The sequence below is a fragment of the Amblyomma mixtum genome, chromosome 9 (genome assembly GCF_055824585.1).
Source record: "Amblyomma mixtum isolate Tamu chromosome 9, ASM5582458v1, whole genome shotgun sequence".
Classification (NCBI taxonomy): domain Eukaryota; kingdom Metazoa; phylum Arthropoda; class Arachnida; order Ixodida; family Ixodidae; genus Amblyomma; species Amblyomma mixtum.
The window spans coordinates 106994558-107017640 of NC_143020.1; the positions used below are offsets into that span (position 1 = coordinate 106994558).

At 47.2% G+C, this 23083-nt stretch overlaps 1 protein-coding gene across 1 annotated transcript in view; it reads left to right on the forward strand.

Moving 5' to 3' along the window:
- The first annotated feature begins 7729 nt into the window (after positions 1 to 7729).
- The window catches only part of LOC149330579 (alpha-(1,6)-fucosyltransferase-like), a 34723-nt gene continuing 19369 nt past the window's right edge, over positions 7730 to 23083 (forward strand). Inside the window, exon 1 of the mRNA XM_089561197.1 lies at positions 7730 to 8430. The gene's annotated coding sequence lies outside the window, so the exon portion shown is untranslated. The remainder of the gene's footprint in view (positions 8431 to 23083) is intronic.

Below are 23083 nucleotides of genomic sequence, written 5' to 3' on the forward strand. Positions count from 1 at the left end.
GCATAGGGTGTAAGTTTGCGACTCTGCCACAAAGCGCCTTAAACTGGTGATGTGGAATGATGGACACCGTGGCACCGGTTTCTATTTTCATTGACCGCGTTTTTGAAGGCAATTCGTCTGACTCTTTTCATGCCGACAAGGCCGCCGTCGTCTACTTTCCCGAGCACTTTCACTACTTCCTTCCTGGATGCTGCGGCAGGATCGCTCAATGTGCCCTTTCATTCGGCACTTGAAGCACGTAGCTGCCTCTGCTCACATGGTTCGGGGGGGGGGGGGGGGGGGCGGAGTGAAACAGCCAGACACGCTATTGCTTGCATGGCGCTTGTAGCCATCCGACATCCCATGCAGCTGGCGTCGATGAGCCTTGGTTTGCGTGAACCTTGCGGCTGAATAATTCTTTGTTAAAACGGGGCCTGCACAAATGCTTGTTGTAAAGGTGCCGTGGCGGGAGAAAGAGGCAGCTCTTTAATGAAAAACATAGATTACAGCCGGCGGGAATATTCGCTCACATGCTGCTCCGCGTAGGGGATGGAATAGGGGAGTAAAGATGGAAGAAGGGTGGTAGAAAGGAGTGCGTTCATTGAAGAGGGTTGCAACACAATAGTTTACTGCATGATGGCTTCTTTAGATGAGGCCTAAGTCAAGATCTGTGCATGTAGTACAGTTGGGGTGATCAAGTGCCCGGGTAATTTATAGTTTGTCTAAAACAACAATAGCGTCTACATGGACAAATAAGGACATCACTGGACGTTACTGCGGTCTGTAGCAGCCTAAAGGACCTAATATGGAGTCCACTCTGAGTGGCACTTGGGTGACGTACTGCATGCATTGTTCACAGTACGCACGTTCGTTGGCATACGCTCGACATTCCAAGAGAATGTGATGTACAGTCTCAATTGAGCCGCAGTTGCCATAATACGGACTGTCTGAGTCAAGTTTCGAAGCCGCTTCCCAGCTTTCACCCGCCGTGCTCTTCTCAAGAGGCGACGATGTTTGAGCTTCAGGCCTTCGAAGAGGTCCCGCCCTCAACCGCCGTGATCGAACTCGCTGACCGGCGGTCTGTTAGGGTGTGCCTGCCGGGCACCTTGGAGGACTGCTATAGGACGCTCGACCAACAGTTTTTACTCGTTTATTGCATCTCGATCCCCCCCCCCCAAAAAAAAAAAACAAAAAAAAAAAACACCGAGACCAGTCATTAAATAGCCTCGCCAGACAAAGAACATCCAACCACGCCAATCAGGCGCGAGGTTCATGCATCTTGGCGGAACCAAACGTTTCGTCACAGTTTCTCCTCGCAGTAGCACGCACTGCACCAATCACGACCAGGGTTGCCGTTGGTGGCTACTTTGCGCCAAATTGGCTACTTTTGAAACCTGTCTGGCGACGAAAATTTTAGGTTGGCTCCTTGGCTACTTTTAACTTTTATTTTCGCGCATTTACTAGCCATTTTTTTTAACTCGCAGCATACTCTCCGGCAGGGTCGGTGAGCATCGAGGCACCCTTACGCACGGCTAGGGTAGCTATGCAGCTTACATGCACGCTCAGCGCGATGCTCAAGAAGGTGACATCTCCAGGGAGATTTCACTAGGCCAAGGAGCCGTGATAAAGTGATGCTTCCAGTTCATGAGGCAAATGGTGATACAACTCCTGCACTTGCTTCCAAATGCCTTGCACTTCGGAAGCTGCATGCCATCAATCCTGATGACAAAGAAAGCACGAAGGGCCGTGACGGCATACACTGAAGCTACCGCTGCATTTTTTATGGATGTTCCTCATCGAGTTGGAGTCAGAAATGCGCCAGCTGCAAACAGTAGGCGTGAACTTGATCACATACCATGCAATAAGCGTGAACTCGATCGCACATTGTATTCGAGCTTACGGCACGCAGTGCGCAGATCGTGCAAAGACAGTTTCAGCGAATGGCGTTTTCCACACCTGGAGCAATAAAGCACAAAATTTTGTCATTTTGAGTTTCCAACTCTGGTGCTGAGCGCGTTCTCCATATGACAACTTGGTTAAAGAAAGGTGCGCAACAAAATGAAATTTGACTGCCTTACGGTGTTTGCCCGAATCAAGTTCGATCACGGCTTCAAGGCTAAAACAGCCTCGATGTCCTACTGGGTTGCTCGCTAGAACGTGACAAAATTACTCTCGTAAGATCACACTGTGTACACACACAGACCATTTAATAATTCAACTATTCACAACGTACCTGTGCCGCCGCGGTGGCTCAGTGGCTATGGTGCTCGGCTGCTGACCCGAAAGACGCGGGTTCGATCCCGGCCGCGGCGGCTGGAATTTCTTTGGAGGAGAAATTCTAGAGGCCCGTGTACTGTGCGATGTCAGTGCACGTTAAAGAACCCCAGGTGGTCGAAATTTCCGGAGCCCTTCACTACGGCGTCTCTCATAGCCTCAGTCGCTTTGGGAAGTTAAACCCCATAAAACCAAAAACCAAACCAAACAACGTACCTGTGCCTTGCAGGCCAAGAAAAAGGGCTAAATTTGGGGCTCTTTATTCCGTTTCTTGCATATATTTAAAATGTTATTCTTCTTTGATAAGTCATATTCCTAATATCGCTTTTATTATATTTGGCTACAAATTTGGCGCTAAGATTGAATGGAATGGCTACTTTTGGCTACTTTCAGCTCAAGTTTTGGCTCCTTTTAAAATATTTCCAACGGCAACCCTGATCACGACTCTCTTCGCACTCTCCCGCGGTCGTCACGCACTAGCAGTGTTCAGAGTCCGCGGCTTGCATCCCGCGCACCACTGCCGAAGACAGGCGATTCTTGCATCCCAAGAAACGGGGTTCTTGTTACCCGCCGCTCATCTCACGTGCGAAGTCCTGCCGCCGGAAGCTGTTGTTGATTGCACTTGCCGCCGCGTGGAGAACGCGGCGTCGCCTTACGCCCGGGCAGCAAACGTTGCGTCGAAGAGCGTAAACGGCTGCAGCAAGATGCACTTGAACCACTTGAGCCATGCGTGCCGACGCCGCACCAAGGTTCGCGGGAAGCGCTGCCGGCCCAGACGAACTGCAAGGCGCGTAAACGCAATATTAAGACGAAGGCGATGATACGTTGTTCCTAGATGACGCGGAAGCCCGAGTGGTAGTGCTGATTTGAGCTGTGCGTAGGTGGAATAGAGAAAGGGGTAATGATGACTCGGCGAGTTCAAGGGGTGGTTCTTTTCATCCTGGGTATATCGTTTTTCAAGTTAGGACGCATCTGTTTTTGGGAAGCGGATGCGCTTGTATAGTTACGGGCCTGTAGTCCGTTGCGGGCCGCTTCGTCTGCTCCCTCGTTGGCCAGGATGCCGCAGTGAGCTGGAATCCATTGAAAAATCATACAGTGGTCTGCAGCAACAGCCAAGTGGTGAAGGTATCTAAGATCATGAGAAATTGGCTGGTGATTTGGTGCGGCGACCCTTACGCTGAACCTTTCGCGCAGCGAATAAAAATTGCGTGGACACTTTGGCAACTACAGTATTGAGAGGCGAAAGCCGAAGACGCTATGCCGTGACGACTTCCGGTGGATGTGACGTCACACCGTTCCCGTGGCTATATTGGTACCGAAATCGTACATCTTTCGGGGATATTGAATGTTAATTCCGCTTACTTCCACATTTCCCCATCTAATTTGACTCAAATCCGACGTTTTTCGACCATTCTGATATCTTTTACTATGCCGTGACGACTTTCGGTGGATGTGACGTCACATCGTACCCGTGGTTATATCGACGTCCGCGCTATTTGAGCGCAATCTCGACATTTTTGCCCATAATTAATTACATAATTTATCTACAGTCATCAAACTTGGCTTCTATGTTCATTTTTTCCTCCTCTATCTGAGTCATTAGTTTTCTTCTATCTTTCTTAGTTCCCGAGTTAAACGCGTGTTACACGCTTCGTTAACGGTCGACAGTATAAGCCATTGAAGGCTTTCGCCTTAAAATTGATTCCTCCTTTGTTAGAAAGCTACGTAAATTAAACCCGGAATACCGCTTTCACACAGTGAACGCGTGAAGCCTGGCTACAGCATTCGCAGGTTTCCCGTCGTGTTTCAATGCTCCTTTCTGTTGCGAGACATGGTTCCGATAAGCGGATGCTCCACCGATTGAGAGCAGCTCCATTCCTGATTTCCGTTTTTTACACAAACCTAACATCGAATTTTAAATGTTATTTACCCACTGGCGAAGTAATATCACGCATGAGCAGTAGCATCGTGAGGCTGTAGAAAAGCTTGTGTCGCGTTTTCTCCCACAATTTAAAAATTTGAAAACTTTCGTCCGAATGTTTGCGTGCGATGGCATTAGTCTTAGTGGTGCTCTGACTGAAGCTAACGAGAGTAGTAAACTGAAGCGGGATCGTGCATGAAAGTGCAGCAGTTGCACGCTTGGAACGGAAGCACTCTTCCGCCACTCCCAACCGGAAGAACCGAAGCGGAAACGAGCGCCAGCCTAACGGACGTGGTGATAGCTGCTCTCAGTGCGACCGGCGAAATACGTACCGCATTTCGCCTCTTTGTTTCGTCAAAAGAAAAAAATTGAAGCACTAACGTTCCGCACTTGTTCTGCCGAGAATGTTCGTGCACTGGGGAAAGTGCAGTGAATTATGGAAAGGAAAATCCAATGACAGTGATAAGTTTAGGACACAGATAAGAGCAGTTGGCATTACAGAAAGAATACGAGCAAACATTGCCCTTCCGTGGTGGCTCAGTGGTTACGGCACTCGGCTGCTGACCCGAAAGACGCGGGCGCGATCCCGGACGCGGCGGCTGAATTTCGATGAAGGCGAAATTCCAGAGGCCCGCGTACTGTGCGATGTCAGTGCACGTTAAAGAACCCCAGGTGGTCGTGATTCCCGGAGCCCTTCACTACGGCGTCCCTCATAGCCTGAGTTGCTTTGGGACGTTAAACCCCAATAAAGGAACTTAAACCAATTCTAGTTAACGATATCCTGTAGAGAAAAGTTGGTGATAGACTTGGGCAGCGCATGTATTTGAAGGAAAGATAACTGAAAGTTTCTGTGAGTAAAGAATTGTGTTCCAATAAACAGAAGGCGCAACAGGGTATAGCAGAGATTAAAGCGAGGAGGTGCGCTTAGAATATTGCCTGCGATAACACATGCTAAGAGAAGATTCGTTGAAGAGACATCTCTCTTGTAGCGGAAGTAATCTGGATGCTGATGAAGATGACGACGGCGATGAGAACGATTGACTTCGGCAACGCAGACTAAACGCTGAAACTAAAAAAGGAACGCGTGTCAGTGAAGTACAATGTTCCAGTGACTCAAGCGAAATCAGAAGAGAGAAACGACTGGCATGCCCTGTCGCTTTGTTTTTCGCATTACTCGATGAAGATTCGGCATAAAAATGGAGGCGTGAATGGGGTGTTCTTAGCTTCCCACAGGCCGGCCTAGTTTTGCTTCAGGGACAGTAGTGGGTTCTACACCGTCAATAGGGTATTCTCCACTGATCATAGAAAAATATTCTTTAAGCGCCAAAAACAGGTGTCGCATACGTATAGAATTGATGAACTGAGGCAACAAAAGCATTACATAGGCACACGTAGCAATGCATAGGAGGTCCCGGTGCAGCCATGAGCACCTCATTCTGTATTTTCACTTCTGTAACAAGTGTCGATGTACTAACAGACGTTTTGATTTGATTTGATTTGAAAACTGGCTTCGTGCAGATTCGCTCTTGATTGCAACTGCCAGCCAGCGCAATTGAGCGTCATATATTGTCCCGAAAGGAATAAAAAGATCGCATACGTCTGTCGACAAATGGGACGCTGTCATAGCGCAAGTGGCTCATTCTTGTTTTTATGCATGCCCTGAAAAAAATAAATTAAGAAACTCCTAGCACGCTTTTTACGGCCACTGTTTCTTACGTGCAGCGATTCGTCGCACGACCGAGTGACTGAATTTTGAGTCATCGTATTTTCTGCGCGATAACTGCGGTCACGGCGATAAGCGGGCTTCGAAGTGTTCCTTTAGGATAAGATTGTCTGAAGTCAGTTGCCTTCGTTTTATTATTTATTTACGTTTATTGCTGGCTCGCTCAAGTTGATGTCATTTTGGTCAGTCTACCTATGGAGCCGTCCCAATAACTGTTTGCTTCCACTGACATTGTGCTTTGTGCGACCATCTCCTTTTAGACGCTATGCTATCTCCAATGCACCGTCGATAACAAATCAGTTTTTGTAGCCGGCAGCAGCGTGTGTTCCGTGTTTTTTTCCCTTTTTGTACCGGCTGTGAAAGCTGCACCTCCAACAATTCCGTCTCACCAATTCGCCCTGCAAAGCATGCTTACAGAAACGACGTCATTAAAATGGGAATAGTTTTGAAGGAACGGTTCGAACGCCCGGTCTTTCTGCAGGCAGCACGGGAAAGGAAACGACTATCGTAATTAGCCCTAGGTATGGCCAGCCGAATATTGGTAATGTGTTTATTTTTTTTAAACAATCAGTGCTTGCACGATCTACTGGTAGCCCTTTTTTTTATAAGTCAGCCTGTTTCTAAAATCGCTGTTCGCATGCAAAGCTCCAAAACATTGTAACTGTTTTGGATTTCTTGTTGTTTTGGACCCGTTGTAAAGCCAAAGGTAAAAATTTACGGGCTACGATTACACGAAAAAGTCTAGTATTTTAGAGAAGGGGTTTGCCAGAAAACTCTCTAATTACTTTTCATTTCTCCCAACCGGCGCGATTTTGTCCATTATTGTGTACGACTCTTTGAAGTTGTATACCTTTTCTGCCTTGAAGTAGTGCTTTGGTTTCAGCTAGCTGGAAGTTTATTTTCCGCCTTTTTTCCATTATCTTTCTTTTATAATCAAGCCAATGTCACTTTTTTTGATAACGAAGAGAAGCAATCAAAAAGGGCAAGGACGAGAAAAAACATACACCACGACGTCTGGTTGTCCCCCTCAACATGTACCAATTGGCCCAAATTTTTGCTCTTAATTTGTTGTTCCGTTTTTTACAGTGGCACGGAAAAACGGAACAAAACGTCACTTAGTGGACTGCGCTTAACCGAACATACATACGAAAGTAAAACAAACAGTTCCATCTTTGAGTTTGCGGACAGCTGGGTTACAGCTTGCTCCGCTTCAAATCTTGAGCGCCTTTTATTTCCTTTTTCTTTAAGCACCCTACATCCCTGGCGTACGCGCAGCTTGATATGAGATTTCTCCAAGTTTTTCGCCCTTATCACAGCAAATTTCGTCACAGAAAGAGTACCGAATGGCAGAAATGAGTAGGTTATCGAAGCCTGGTTTCTTTCCTGTGCATGTAGAAAGGAACAAATTAAAAAGAAAACTTCCCGTTGCGCGCAGTGCAGACCTGGCGTCATTTTGTCACAGGTGTTCCATGTCTTTCACCGCCGTATGAAAGTCATCATCACCGGGGGTCCAGCGTGCACGCTGCGCTTTCCGTCGAGAATGGCGCCATGAGATGGCTCAAGCCCGGCGAATCACAGACGGCGAGCAGACAAAAACAAACAAAAATAACAGTACATTAGAAGGCTGTAGTACGAAAAGAGAGCGGCCGACGGCGCTACCAGCCCGGCTCCCCCCCCCCAAAAACCGGTCTACTGTCACGTGACAAAGCCTTCCATTTCCCACCCCCCTCTTTACCCGCGCCACCCATGCGTGCATCCATGCCTGTCGTCCTTTCACTAAGCGTTCTCTCTCTCTTTTTTTCGGTTCTTCACTTTACTTTATCCTTTTCAATGTTTTGTAGGCGCAGAGCTTCTTTCTTCTTTCACTCTCGCCCATATCTCAACATCTGCAGTCTGCTTTCACTCCAGACTGAAACAGCTCTGTGAAAGGGAAGCAGAGCTTGTGCGGCGGTCGCGGGGTGCTGTGCCATGTACGGTGGTGCCTGTGCGCAGCCATGTTTTTACCGGGCTACGTTGAAGTTGCTTCGTAGTGTGCAGGCGGCGGATCGAGACACGGCTTCAGTGTATCGTTTGTGCGCCGTTCAGTCGATCCGTCACGGGAGCGATCATCGCCTTTGGATCGCCGCCGGTGTTGTGGTTTCGAGCGTGCTGTGTGTGCGTCTCCGTCCGTCCGTATAACCCGCCTACCGTCCCATTCGTGGTTTAAGTCACGGCGGTGAGCGTAAGATGTTGTTGTCTTTGACCGACGTAGTTTTCCCTTGTGCTCCGAGCGGCTGCGGCCTCTTCTGACGTCCTTGAACCGAGCCACATATTTTTTTTTGTCCCCCGGGATCCGGTGCTATCGTACGTTGTTGTGTCATCAAGCATCCGTCGAAAAGCAAGGACAGCCAAGCCGACGGTCTTTTCGCAGTTGACGGAAAGGTAGTGCGTTCGTCGGCACGTGTCTCACGAAGAAGCAAAAACTAAACGACCTGCCACCGAATCGGAAGCATCATAGGTACTGCCGGAATAGCTACCCGACGTGCTTAGCCAGGTGAGTCGGCCTTCCTACAGTTCGCGCCAGTACTGGCGCTGTGAAGCGAAACCATTGTGAGCGCTCATGATGTGTTTACTGGCGGAACCCGTGCGCTCTGTTCCCAAGTGGACGGATTCTTTGCTGGTTCGGAAGTAGAGGTACGAGGGAACCCAGGGTGCATGGAAACGGTATGAGAACCGAGTCTCATGACAGTGCTATTCGCTTGTTTCGATGAAACGTACTTACATTGGTCTTAATATTGATTGCTATAGCGTATCCGCAGCGTTTAACAAACTATTTCTCTGACCTTAAATGTTGAAGCAGCCCAGTTTATGGTTCAGGCCCGCGAACTGCGTGAGTACACAGTTTTAAACATTTTCCAAGTAGTAAGGGGCAAGGGGTAATAGGGTGACAATAGAGCACGAACAATGCATGTAACCTATATAGACATTCTATGTAATGCCATGTACCCGTGTGTATGCACCAAGGCATGAAAAGTGCTGCTTGATTGTTAGTGTTTAATGGCCGGGTAATAAGTAAACTTTTTGACGAAATTGTGACGCAATATATAGAATTTATTGCAGGCATAATCCATGAGGTTTAACTGTAAAGTTCGTTTATTGAGCAAGGTTACTGCATAAACAGAAATAAAGTTACATGCGCTTGAAATACTGTTACAATGAGAATTCCCTTTTAAGATTTAAACATATATATATAATAAATAGTAAGTCGATCCTTGGGATATAACAGAAAGTTAGTTTTTAACGCCGATAGAACGCTTCAATTTGGATGTGAATATTCGACTGGCAGCAGGGTAAATTTCCGGGCTCAAATTCTTCCGGCAGTCGTCTCTGACTGGCGACTCAGGGCGAGAGAACAATTTTTCAGTGCCTTTCATGGCCCCAGGTTTCCGGGCACAGTTCATTGTCGCCAGTCGCGGGACAGTAACAGCCTGACCCGGCTTTGCCAGGTGGCGGAAAAATTCCCATCACAAATGGAACGCACACACAAAAGTAGGAACGAACAAGACAGGATGGTGCTGCACTTCTGATTTCATTTGAAAAGTTTTGACGTTTAAATACTCAGTTGTCGTGACATCGAATATAATCACAGTTCACCAAAAAAGCCATTGCATTCTTTTTATTCATTTGTGCATTCAATTTTTTTGTAGACCATGGAAAGCAACCAACTTACCAAAACCACTGTGCTTTTAAATGCGATCGGTTGGACACAGCCGAAGGTCGATGGAATGAATAATAGTTTGCGCCAAGTGCGGCAAAAATCTCGGCTAAGTTCTGTAGGTGGTAGTCCCCATGTCTAGCGCGGGTGTAGGTCTGAAGCTCGCTAACTGAATCGTCTATTGGTGCGCATTGTTTCACTTTCTCGATTAGTTTTTTTGTTCTTTACTGTTTAGTGCGAGTACGCACCCAATAAGCTGTGCTTATTCAAATGTTTAAAGCGCTGAAATTCCACGCCGTGATTGCTGGGCGTTGTTTGGTTCATATACGAACACTTTCTCAAAATAGATAGCCCCAATACGTCGCTGCTCGCAGGCGCTCACAGCCCAAGGAGTCAACTTTCTGCCGATTAAAATTTATAACTGTGCAGTGCGTCAACACGGAATGTTCGGAGCGCTTTCTTACCTGAAAGACGGCCGTGAAAACACCAGAAATCAGTTTTCACGGCAAAGTGTCACTTGTTTTTCTGCAGCCAAATGAAAGATTAGTGCCAGAAGATTTTCAGCGCGGAAATTCTCTTGGCTGCCGGCAGAATCGACACTCCCTTCATGGCTGAAGCTAAGATGTAACTTTTTTGAAAAGGTGCTTCTTGGTGGCAACAGGGACGAGATAAGGGAATGAGAACACGTTGCATATCGCCACTTATTATACAGGCATATGCTTTTACACGTTTATCAATAACAGCAAAAGAATGTCTATTGAAGAAAACAAAGGATAAGAAAATTATCCTAAAACCGAGCTGCCTGTGACAAGGCAACAGCAGCCGACTTCAACCGGAGTTGAATATCATCACTATAAAGGTGTTGGAGCTGTTTCTTAATGGGATTGAGTCACCAAATTTTGAGGCTGTAAAAAGCACGGTATGGGCTTCCTCCGTATGCAAGGTCCCCCGCGGAGAGGTATTGGATGCAACAAACGCCTAAAATATATATAAGTTAAGCTCCAAAAGCCCATTAATGCTTTCTCATGATTTAGGACCAACGCTTGCGCGATAGTGGACAACCATCTGGCATCAGCGGCCAAGCGAAACCTTCACGTCGATGAGACGACCACTTGACTAGTTTCTCATGTCTATACCTTATCTGTATTACAAATAAGCGAAACGAGCGACTACATTTCATATGGTCACCCTTCGACATTCACCAACGATACGAGTAGGTCTAGCGAGACCGCGGGGTTCGTATTTCCAATGTCGGCGATTGCAGAGAGTGAGTTCACAAGTTTTAGCGAATACAAATGGTCATCGAGCATAGTTTTGACAACAGTGGCCTGAAATCGACTATTGCTTATTTCTTAGGACGCACAAACATCGATAGGGAAGCGCTACTGGTAGGCGGTGTGACCTAGACTGCCGACCAAACTGAGTCCCGTGTGAACAACAGACAATGTCATCTTAATTATCGAAAATGGCCGCCGAAAACACTTACAGATAAAGCAATTTAAAACCAATATTGCACACATCGTTAAGAGAAGTTGCAATGAGCGAGAAATGCCGGACCTACGCGATGTCAACGACCTGGCTATGAAGCGTTGTTCCCCAGGTTGGCGTTCGCATTCATCGGCGATTCTTGCACAGCTATCGCAGTGCGTAAACAAGTAAACGTACAAACGGCGCAAAAGAGAAGGTATTGTTCGTCCAAAGTAAAACCTTAGCTTGCAGTTTTCGCTGAACGAACGTGCAACTGCTGCTTGTACTAATGCAGATATACGTATGTAAACGGAAGTAGCTCTGCTGTGCATGCAGTCGTCGTGGGCGCATTCCTGGATGAATTGCGTACTCGCGTGACAAGTGCAAAATCCTGTAGAATTACCTTAAAGCATTCATTTAGCGAATACACAGGCTGTTTGCTGAACAATCAGCAGAAAACAAAGCGGGTATCTGATATCGAAAATGAGCAGACACGGGACCCGGAACAACTCGCAGCTGCGCGGGCGAAGTGAAGACAGCAACGGGTATTGGTCGGTACGGACAATGAGGCATCTTATCGTTGTAATCTGACCAGAGTATCGGCCGAATGACGAGCTATCGGCTACAGGTTAATGACACAGACTTCCGCCGAGCTTCCTCGACGTCGGCGTAGTGTGGCAAAGATAAATGCAATGCAGAAACCGCGTTGGCATACGCCGTATGCCGAGTGAAATCGGCCCAAAAGAAACGTAAGAGGACGAGGACGGGGTCTAGTTGGTCTTGCATGATGCTTATTACCCGTTACACTTTACGGGACGAACACAGAAGAAATGAAGGACACCGACAGGGCGGAGTTTTTCTCAGCATGCCGCTGTACCCAATAAGTTGGCCGGCATTTCGAAAGGCGCTGGTATGCGCAGCATCTGTACGAGAGCAGGTTACGCAACAGTCCGTGTTGCACAACCTTTGGGGCACACGTGCTCTTCCCTGGGTGTCACCTGATAGCTCATCCCGGTGCTCAGAAACCGAGTCCAAAATCATGCAGTAGAAATAATATTTGCAAAGCACATACGAGGTCTGTTAGAAAAGTATCCGACTTTATTTTTTTTTTTTTGCGAACACCCGATGGATATGAAACAAGCGCGCTTGCATCAGGTGACCTTAAAGCTTCGTGCGCATGCACGAATTTTTTCCCGCCTGCCGACAGCGTCAGTCGCTGGGACGCAGCGTTTGAGTGATGCAGTGCGCAGTGCTCTCATCGGTTTTTTATTGCAAGGAAAATGGCGGAGTGACAGGAGCAGCACTACTGCATCGAATTTTGCCATAAACTGGGTGACAGCCAAGTGGAAACTATTTGGAATATTCAGACGGCTTTCGGTGACGATGCTATCAGCAGCACACAGATTAAGCAGTGGTACAATTGATTTAAAGACGGCCGCACATCGGTGGAGGGCGAGCCACGCTCCGATCGGCCATCAACATGCCGAAATGACCAGGTCATTGCCGAAGTGAACGCTGTGGTGATGCGGAACCATCGCGTGACTATCCGAGAAATTGAGGAAGAGGTGGAAATGAGCAATTTTTCCGCACATTCCATTATCACTGAAGATTTGGCCATGGAGAGAGTTGCGGCGAAATTTGTGCCAAAGCTGCTCACAGTGGAGCAAAAGCAGCTTCGTGTTGAGTTCACAGGACATGCTGGATTCCACAAACAGTGACCCCGATTTCATCATCATCATAATCACTGGTGACGAGTCTTGGGTGCACGGGTCCGACCCGGAAACCAAATCTCAGTCGTCACAGTGGAAGCATTCCACGTCCCCAAGAACCAAGAAGGCCCGCCAAGTGCGCAGCAATAGGAAAATGATGCTGACTGCTTTCTTTGACTCCCTCTGTGTGGCACACCACGAGTACGCACTCCACAGGGTCAAACAATGACCAAAGAGTACTACAAGGATGTCCTCCGTTGCCTACGTGATGCTGTGCGGCGCAAGAAATCGGAGTTGAGGTCAACAGGAAAGTGGCGCATCCATCACGATAATGCTCCTGCACATTCCTCGCACTTGATTCAGACTTCCTTGGCGAAAAACCAGACTCCTGTAGTTCAACAGACTCCTTACTCTCCTGATATGGCCCCCTGCGATTTCTGGCTGTTTCCCAAAATCAAGAGGCCATTGTAAGGAGCGCGATTTCAGACAAGAGAGGACATTATGGCTGCAACGACAGCTGAGCTAAACTCCGTTCCGAAAGGGGCCTTTTCGGAATACTTCCCACAATGGCAGCACCGCTAGGATAAGTGTGTGGAGTCCCAAGTAGACTACTTTGAAGGTGACTAGGTTTGCAATGCTCCAGTTATGCAAGTTTTTTTCCTTCGGCCAAAGGTCGGATACTTTTCTAACAGACCTCGTATTTGCGCAATTGCGTATCATTCTATTTGGAGCTACCTGGTAAAACCTCATTGCTATGCAATTAACTAACCATTTCTAAGCGCAAATGAGTACCATTCTTACTTTTCTTTTTTTTTTCATACAGTTTTCTCCTGACGAGTGACGCGGGTTTAATACTTTTCGAGCTCGACGCACAAGTAGATAAGGATTGATTTTTGGTCAAAAATTGAGGATTTCTATTCATATTTCGTGTAGCAGCAATACTTGATGTGCTACTTGTGATCAGTTAGCTGTAAAGACCTGAGGCTTCCCTGTTATCTACCACGGCGTATCTCCGCGTGCTGTGCGGATGTTTGCCAAGGGTGGCGTCCTCAGGTCGTGCAGTCCTATACTTATCAGTGACAGTTAGTAGAAAGCTGCGCGCCTCGCGAAGCAACCTAAGGGAAGATAGACGCCTTACTTACCGCAAGTACTAGGAATTTTCGGTTTGAACCGAAAATACATTGATAAAAGCATGCGAAATACTCTTTCTGAAATCCGGTTTTAACCGAAAAGGGTCAGTATTCATAGCATGCAACGCATATCTAGCTGCCTGCTAAGTGCGGTTTACGCTCAATTAAAGGTGAAAATTAATTAAATAGGGAAGCCAGAGGCTTGAAGCGACAGGGATATTATTGGACAAGCGGGGCAGTGGTAAGATCCGAGGTATTGCTCACTTTATAGCCGCCTGCTGCGCTGTTTGTTCGCCACCACCCGGTTTGAACAGTTGGTTGGTTGAGTTGGTTTTATGCGAAGCATATTACTAGAGCTACACTACAGCCCGTCGAGCGCGGCGGTGGAGCTGCCATTGACCTTGAGCGTGACCACGTGACACCACGTGACAACATGACGTCACAGCAGAGGAGAGATGGGCTGCCGGCTCGCGCGGTCGGCCGCGGCGGTGGAGGCTCCACATCAGAGGCGCGGCGGATGACCACGTGACGCTACAGCAGCGGTATAAAGCTGAGCTTGCCTCGCTCTCCGGGCACTTACGAGGCGGCCAGGTGTTGGGATGCCGCCTAGAAGCAGGGCCAATTTGAACGAGAAGCGAAAGCTTCAGCGTGCCACAGAGACCGATGAAGAGCGGGATGAACGTCAACCAAGGAAAGCCATGTATTACCAAGCCTAGCCATCAAAATGCTTCGCATCTGACTAGGCTTAACCTTAGCTAAGCCTCAGCCATTTTTATCAACTTCATGTTAGAGGCTGACATGAAACCTAGCATGGGCGCCGCAAAGAGAACCATATTCTGGGTACCTGGACGATTGAGCGACAGTTCCATCGCTCCAATGCATACAAAGACCTCGTGATGCCCTGCCCTCAGTAAAGCAGAGAGTTGGGCTAGTTGGTAAAGATCCATAAAAAAACGGCGCAGAGAAAAACACGCGAAACAGCTAGCCCAACTTTCTGCTTTACTGACTCCAACGATAACACGTCAATTTCTTAAAGTTAACTTCCACTTGCGGTTTTGGCTGCTACTCGTATTACTTTATTAAAACACAGCGTCAGGCCACTTTGCGCGTTAAATACAGGTAAATAAGCTATGCCCGCTGACATAAACGCCGAGATAGCCTCTCAATGACTTTTGACCACAAAGGGTCGCCATTTTAGATCACCGAAAAAAGTAATTCATTTGTCGAAAATAACGTGATTCGCCAAAGAAGATCCGAACTTACGCTGGGAAATAAACACCGATAAAATCCGCCGAATTTTCAAAAAGTGTAAGCCTAAAGGTCCAACCCGTACTTATAGCCATGCCGGAAACTCGCACAAAGAATGGTGCTGAATTCCTTGCCTTCATTCCTCAGGCCGGAAATGACATTTATTTCTGCGGCTGGTTACACTCGCCTCCAGGATTTGTCTTTATGTGCCGGTTTGACCAGTCTCGGAGATTTTCACTGGGACATAATTACCTCCTGATAACTTCTGGAATGTCCATCGGTATTGTTCGAACGGGATATTGAAATTACCTTGCTCTGAAAGACGTTTTGTTTGCTTGATTGGCCCGTTAAGTAGCTGAACATCCGGAATACTGTCGAGTTTGGTTTGGTGTATTAGAGTTTAACGTCCAAAAGCAACTCAGGCTATGAGGGACGCCGAAGTGAAGGGCTCCGAGAATAATTTCGACCACCTGGGGTTCTTTCACGTGCACTGACATCGCACAGCACACGGGCCTCTTAAATTTCGCCACCATCGAGATTCGGCCGCCGCGGCCGGGATCGAACCCGCGTCTTTCGGATCAGCAGCCGAGCGCCATAACCACTGAGACACCGCGGCGGGGCAGTAGAGTCGTGTGTTGTTAGACCGAAGTATCGTAGAAGTGACGTCTGTTGCTTCCAAGATGCGAACTAATCGGGCCTCTTCGTCAGTGGAATTACAGTTCAACCATATTGGATTCCTGATAAGGTCAGAGAGGTCGCACAAATTGTTGTACGTAATTAAAAACTGCGCGCTTTGGCAACAGTTGAAGTCTTCATTGTAAAATGCGCTAAAATTTTTACGGACAGAAACGGACCGAATACAAAACACTGAGCGGGACTGGCAACTTATTTTAAGCGGGTTTCCTTGTATACCGGGGGTACACAACATCTTTGGGATACATAAAAAAAATAACAGATGAAAAAATGTACCGTCTTTCATTACAAGCGAGTAAACACAACGATACAAACTCATCTAGATAAGTAATTCCAATCCTTCTGCTGACAGCGACAACCACACGTTCCTTGTGGACTTGTCAGCTCCCGCAGATTTGATTTCGAGGGCTTCTGAAATTTCCCGTTCTGTTTCATTGATTGAATGGGATAAGATAGCGGTTCTGTGAAATAGTGGCAAGCATTTGTCGCAGCGGTCACAATGCGAGGTCAAGTTTTCTGGGTGTGACCGAACGACAGTTTTAAGCGTGCTCATCTAGTCTTTGTATGATCTTTGTGCTCATCTAGTCATCGTGTCTTTGTCGCTTTCAGCAAAAGAGGGGAAATCGCTTAGGTTATCTGTGCGAGTTGGCATCGTTGAGCTGATCTACTTGTGATGAATGTCGGTTGATTTTTCTCTTGTTCCTTTTTTTTTCGCTCAGATGGCACTTACGTGCCCCCCTATAAAAGAAAACCTACTCCATTTAAAATCAATACCAATTGTTTGGCAAGTTGGTGTTTATAGTGATCCATAACAATAGCGCTACAGACGGGATAGAGAAGAGGGCCGCCGCGGTGGCTCAGTGGTTATGGTGCTGGGCTGCTGACCCGAAAGACGCGGGTTCGATCCCGGCCGCGGCGGTTGAATTTCTTTGGAGGAGAAATTCTAGAGGCCCGTGTACTGTGCGATGTCAGTGCACGATAAAGAACCCCAGGTGGTCGAAATTTCCGCAGCCCTCCACTACGGCGTCTCTCATAGCCTTAGTCGCTTTGGGACGTTAAACCCCACAAACCAACCAAAGGTACAGAGAAGTACAGACGCAACACAGAGCCCTGTGTTGTCTCTTCTCTGTCCCGTCTGTCGCGCTGTTTTTAATGATTTAAAATAAATTGCCAGTTCGCGCTGAGTGTTGTGTCTTCGTTACGTTTCTGTACGCAAAACGTTTAGCGCGTTTTAATACGATAAACAACAAACTAGGCCTAATTCTCGCACTTTTAGTTGAAATCTGTTTACAGGGGACATTTTCCTGCTTCCCAGCCTGCCGATATTAATAACAGGTGCAACTTGTTACTTTGTAAAGGTGTAAATTTCATTACAGCGGCGGTCATCACTACCGCGTGGTCTCCCGAGATCGATGTCGACAGGTTACTTGCTTCTATATTTTGTTCACTGAGTACCGGCTGATACCATGGTTTAACCAGACAATGGAGATGGGGTACTCGAAGTGCGCTTCCACTCGCGTGACGCATATGCTCACGTGACATCGTCTCGCCTTTGAATGGCGTGCAGTTTTGTTATCGGCCGGCATCCTCGACCAGTATTGGTTCTTCCTTTGTTTTGCTTATTTCGCACTTGCGAGGGCTTACTTCCCTCTGCGCAATGTTTGTAGGCGCTGTTATCGCCGATAAGTGCCTTTAGGATAGGACCCTCCAAACGTTTGCATGGTAGGACCTATCACGCACCGAAGTTATTGTGGTCTTCTTGAATACAATGGTCGCATATTACCGAGCAAGTCGCTGTTCGTCAAAACGTGAGTAAATGGTGCGTACTCCTCTTCGACAGCCCTAACGTTTTTGCTTTGCAAAGCTTTCATATCGTGCAGTATCTTCTGTATGTTGGCTGCTTTCTTGTTTTCCCCCGTAAACTGCACATAAACGTCCGTGCTAGTGTTTTAACTTAAAGACCACATTCTTCGTTCTTTTAATCAAGTCATCGTGTGAAAACACGAATTCCCGTTTGAAAGCTACAAGGTGTATAAACACGTAGTAGGTACTGCCGCTAGTAAACCAGGAACACGAAAAGGAAAAAAAAAAGCATCCCTGACTTCGCATCGATGTGGCCAACCGAAGTCACAATTTTTGGTGAAACATTTCCTGCAAAACAATTTTTGGTGAAACTTTAGTGAAACATTTGTACGAAGTGCATCAATACTTAACCTGCAGGATAGACGCCCTGAAGAAACGGTACCTCATAACGCCTGCGCTGTCAACTTTATGGATTCCTATGTTGCTTATGTTTTGTTAAGCGATGCAGTTTCAACGCTGCTTACCCGAATAAAAGTGGAAGGTCCTCCTTAATACGCTAGAGTACATCAGTTTTCTATATTGCCACGTATCACTGTAGTGTTCGTTCGCACAAGGCCGCAGGAAAGGGGTGTTATCATTTTTGTTCGTGACGCGAGAAGCGACCGGACTAATCTCGATTGATCAACGCCATGAAGAGCTGCATCTACATGTTTCCAGATTACTCTAGATGATCTCGACCTGTTATCTCGAAGTTTCCTTGCCGCCTTTAAATTGAACGATGCCGCGAGCAGCGGGCATTCGTAGTTCGACGACTGACGAGCACGTTTGTTGTTTTCGCCGCAGCAGATTGATTCAGTTCTTTTGCGGGCGCAAGTCAGCCCAAATAAAGAGCTTCGTTTGCAAGTATTTCTGGTGTCTTCCTGACCGCTGGACTGCCGTCACTACAACGTGACAATATAGTCCCACCGTGGTCAATTTACTGCCGTCGTCGGTGTCTTTGGATGTCACGGCAGAAGAACAGTGGCGGCTGCTGACGCCTTCAGTTAGCCGCGTTGGGGATCTCGTCGTTTGGGGCATGCAGAGCTGTCGTTCTGGAGTTCTTCCGACTTTAGTGAAACTTGTGCTTAAGGCTTTTCATTCGTTCCTGATTACTTCCACCAAGTCTGGCAGCCGTGCGTCACTGCATTCCCGCCGAGATTTTGCACCTCGCTTTTTTCGTGACCTCGCGGTCAAGGTGATTTCTACGAACACTGCATTTTCGACGTCGCAGTTGTATATCCGTTTCCCGTTCCACTGACGAAACTTTAGGCTCGTGTTCAGTCGGCTCAGGCGTATTATGACAGGACTGGTCATTTTCAGTCGCTACTTGATCCATTCAAATGTATTTTCTAGTAACGGTTGTGACGTCGTCACTCCATCATGAGAAACATGGCTCCTGGCCACGCGCTGAGATTCGGTTGCGGTTTCCTCTTTTCGCTGTTGAAATGGTTGCACTCGGCATATTGAAAACTTTGGGGTGGCGGATAGAGGGAACTCTGAGGATGGCGTCAGCTGTCACGGGTTTGCGCCATTTCGTTTGACGCGAGTTTTTTTTTGTTTTCGGCCTTCTTTTAGGATCAGATGCATCGGATGCATGTACTCATACCTGAGTGTTCCTGTGGTATTTACTACAAGAATCCTAGCCTGCATTACAATGCGCTAGCAAAGTACTGGAGTATTTTATTGATAGCTTGGGCAAAATTACAACACCTTACTGCGTGATTCGTTTCATCAACTTGTGAGAAATTACAGACCGTGGCAGGGTTTCTTAGCGCTAGCCTCCCGGAAACCTGCCATGCGTAGAAAAATATCTAAAGTTTTCTTACTGGATCTGCTCACTGTCAGCACACGTTCTGCTCCTTTAGTCCTCCTAAGCCTACCTATAGTGCGTGTTGTTTATTCTTACAATCCTAATTTCTGATTCGCATCAATTTACACTATAGTTAACCGCAAATATTTTATTCTCCACTGAATTAACGCCTTCACTTTTTACTGGAATAAAGCAGTACGTTTCTTCCCTTGTTTCAGAGCGAAAGGTCTACATCCGGGCCAAAACTGAAAGGCCATCTCTGAAGCCTTGACCTTGCAACAAATAATGAAACAAATATTGCCGCGACAGGGTTTCGAACCCGCGAAGGCGCGAACAGACCAGCTTCGCTGGTCACTGCACGAGAGCACTACGTTATCGCCGCAGTTTTTTTTTCTTTATTTTCCTAGAAATCAAACCTGCTCAGCTACAAAAGGCTTTGCGTACACGCATGGTATTCCACAATGCAAGACACACATCCTCATGTCTCAGTACACTGGACTCCATCAGCACATACAAATTTCGAGAGACATACACATGCGTCAAGAACCGGCAACTACTCAGGCGGGCGATCCTGCGCAGCATGAACCCTCGCCGCAACGCACTGTTCACTGAACAGAGACTTAGATGAACGAGGTGCTTCTGCGTGTTCATCCATCATGCGGCTCTTCCACTGACTAAAAGGTCCAATCAGAATTAACAGATCTCACGTAATCTCGAAGTCTTTCAGGACAGGCAACGCAAGAACCGTATACTGTAAGGTGAGATCTCAACGAACTTTCTGATTGTCCATGTACTATGTCCCAGAAAAACACTGCATCACGGCACCACACAAAGCAGTGATCGATCGTGTCTGGTTGGCCGCACAGGCGACAGTTCACCGACCGCAGCACAAAAGTCCCCATTGGCGCGAAGCCAGACCTTTACGGGTAGGCCGCCGCGGTGGCTCAGTGGCTAGAGTGCTCGGCTGCTGTCCCGAAAGACGCGGGCTCGATCCCGGCCGCGGCGGTTGAATTTCTTTGGAGGAGAAATTCTTGAGGCCCGTGTACTATGCGATGTCAGTGCACGTTAAAGAACCCCAGGTGGTCGAAATTTCCGGAGCCCTCCACTACGGCGTCTCTCATAGCCTTAGTCGCTTTGGGACGTTAAACCCCATAAACCAAAGCAACCTTTACGGCTAGAGTCGCAGTGTGGAGTTTAAAAAAAGAAGGATTTTACAGCAGGTTGAATATACATTCGATGAACTCGCTGCAGTATACTAGAATCCATAAAACCAAGATAAGGCTGCCGTTACAGTGGCACAGGGAATAGAGATTCTATTAGTATTTTTGTCATCTGCCTCCTAGACAGGTCAAATAAAAAATTTAACTAGAAGCGAACAGTCAGGAAATGAAAGGTATCAGCGACCTCCTTCAGGAAACCCCACAAAGCCCCCTCTCGACTACGACCAGTCGAAGCAAACAGATAAGGCAGACGACAACTTAGTCGTCTTATAAGCACCGCTAGCAGAAAGGGATAGCTTGCAGCTTTGAAGCTGCAAGACACGCTTTTTTTTCTTGTTTGCAATGCTCGCCTGTGCATTGCAAGTGAAGCACTGTGCGAGGAAGAAGGAAGGAAGAGCTGCACAGACTATTCGCGGCTATTATTTGGCGGTCTCAGTGGCAGCCTATGCGACGAGACAATTTGTTCCTCGGTGGCTCAGTGGTTATGGTGCTCGGCTGCTGACCCGAAAGACGCGGGTTCGATTCCGGCTGCGGCGGCTGGAATTTCTTTGGAGGAGAAATTCTTGAGGTCCGTGTACTGTGCGATGTCAGTGCACGTTAAAGAACCCCAGGTGGTCGAAGTTTCCGGAGCCCTCCACTACGGCGTCTCTCATAGCCTTAGTCGCTTTGAGGCGTTAAACCCCATAAACCAAGCCAAACCAAACCAAACCAATTTGTTCCTTTCCCTCGAGTCTGGAGGAGCTGGCCTTATTCGCTTGTTTGTTCACCAGCTGGTTTCGCGTTTTTTTTTCTATGCTATCGCCGCCGATCACGCCCAGTGTTAAACTGCAACACTGTTTTGCGCTGTGCATTCCACATCGTCGTGTTCAACTTTCGTCTCAGGTCAGCTTAACCTGGATGAAAGCTTAACCTCAGTCAAATGGCGTCGCCAGACGTGCCGACGACCCAGCAAAGCAAAACCATGAGCCAATCAGGCTAAACCCATGCTTTCGCACGTATACTCGGTTTAACTACGTTAAAACCCTACCATTTTTGCCTTTCATCTTTGCTGTTGCTGGGAGCCGCATTCAACGACATAAAATCAGAATTCCAGTCCTAAGTGTACTCTACACTGCTGTCGCCCGCATAGCAATTAGGGTGACTGCAACGAATTGTAACTGCGAATACCACGGTTTTTACTGGTTGCGAAATTCTGAGGCGTTCGAATTTTTCTTGTACTCGGTACTTTCTCGCATGCATCAAAACTTTGTGCTTCCTCAATTCTCGGCTGAAAGCTTCTATAATCTAACACAACTCAAGAACGCAACAGGGAATTCCCCTCAAAGGAGGCCCTCTAGCCAATAGCGTCAACGGATTCTTATGACGTCACGCTGGTAGTGCAACATCGTGGCAGGCATGTGCAAGGGCAGAACACGCTGTTCAGTAGGATTAACGTCGACATCACAACAATCGGCGGATGCCTTTGGCTGACTGACTTCCTATGATACGCAGCGTGCTTGAATTGTATCCGACTCTAGTTAATTGTAATCGTTTTCTCTCCGTGTCAGTAGGGTGGCCTCTAGTTTTTCTCGAGCACAAACTAATCCACTTAAGGCTTTCAGTTAGGACTTAATTACTATGTTTCCCATAGAGTTTCTTACTATTACCTAGAGGGAAAGCTGGCGGCGCTGCACTTCAGCCACCAAAGCATCATGGGGCGGTGAGCTACTTGTTGCGGCACAGTCGTAGTTTTTCAGGAACACGGAGTGGCACTACTAAGATTTTTTATTCCGAAAACGCTGTCCGTGTGTGCGCAGACGACTTTCGCGCGAATTCAGTGTGTAAAAACCATAGTAATGAAACCGCAACGACACACAACGTCAATAAAAGGTTTCACTTTTCCAAAATGCCATTAAAAACCTTTTAAAGTATTTAAGCAACAACATTTAAAAAAAAACATATTTCCTTTTAAAAGCGCGCCTGTTGAGCACGAAATATTAGTTTTTATAATGTTCAATACTTGGCCAATAGGAGAGCGAGTCGTCTCTTATTTTGGGCAAACTTTGCACTTAAATGCTTTTCTGCTCGTTTGTTGCAATCATTAGACAAGATATTGAATGTTAGGACGTTTGCAGTTATCGAACAGCTTTATTTTTCTATTATTTTTTGGCCAAAAGTTGCAGTTCCGCAACAAGTAGCTCACCGCCCCATGATGCTTTGAGCGCCCATGGTGGCTGAAGTGGTCACGAGGGGTCTCCATGCAATCTCCCATAGACGGCTTGCCAGCTTTCCCCCTAGGTAATAGTAAGAAACTCTATGATGGTTCCTGTCTTTTCATTGGCGACACACTTGTTTCTCGCAATCGAACCGCAATTTTTTAATTAAACCTTCATG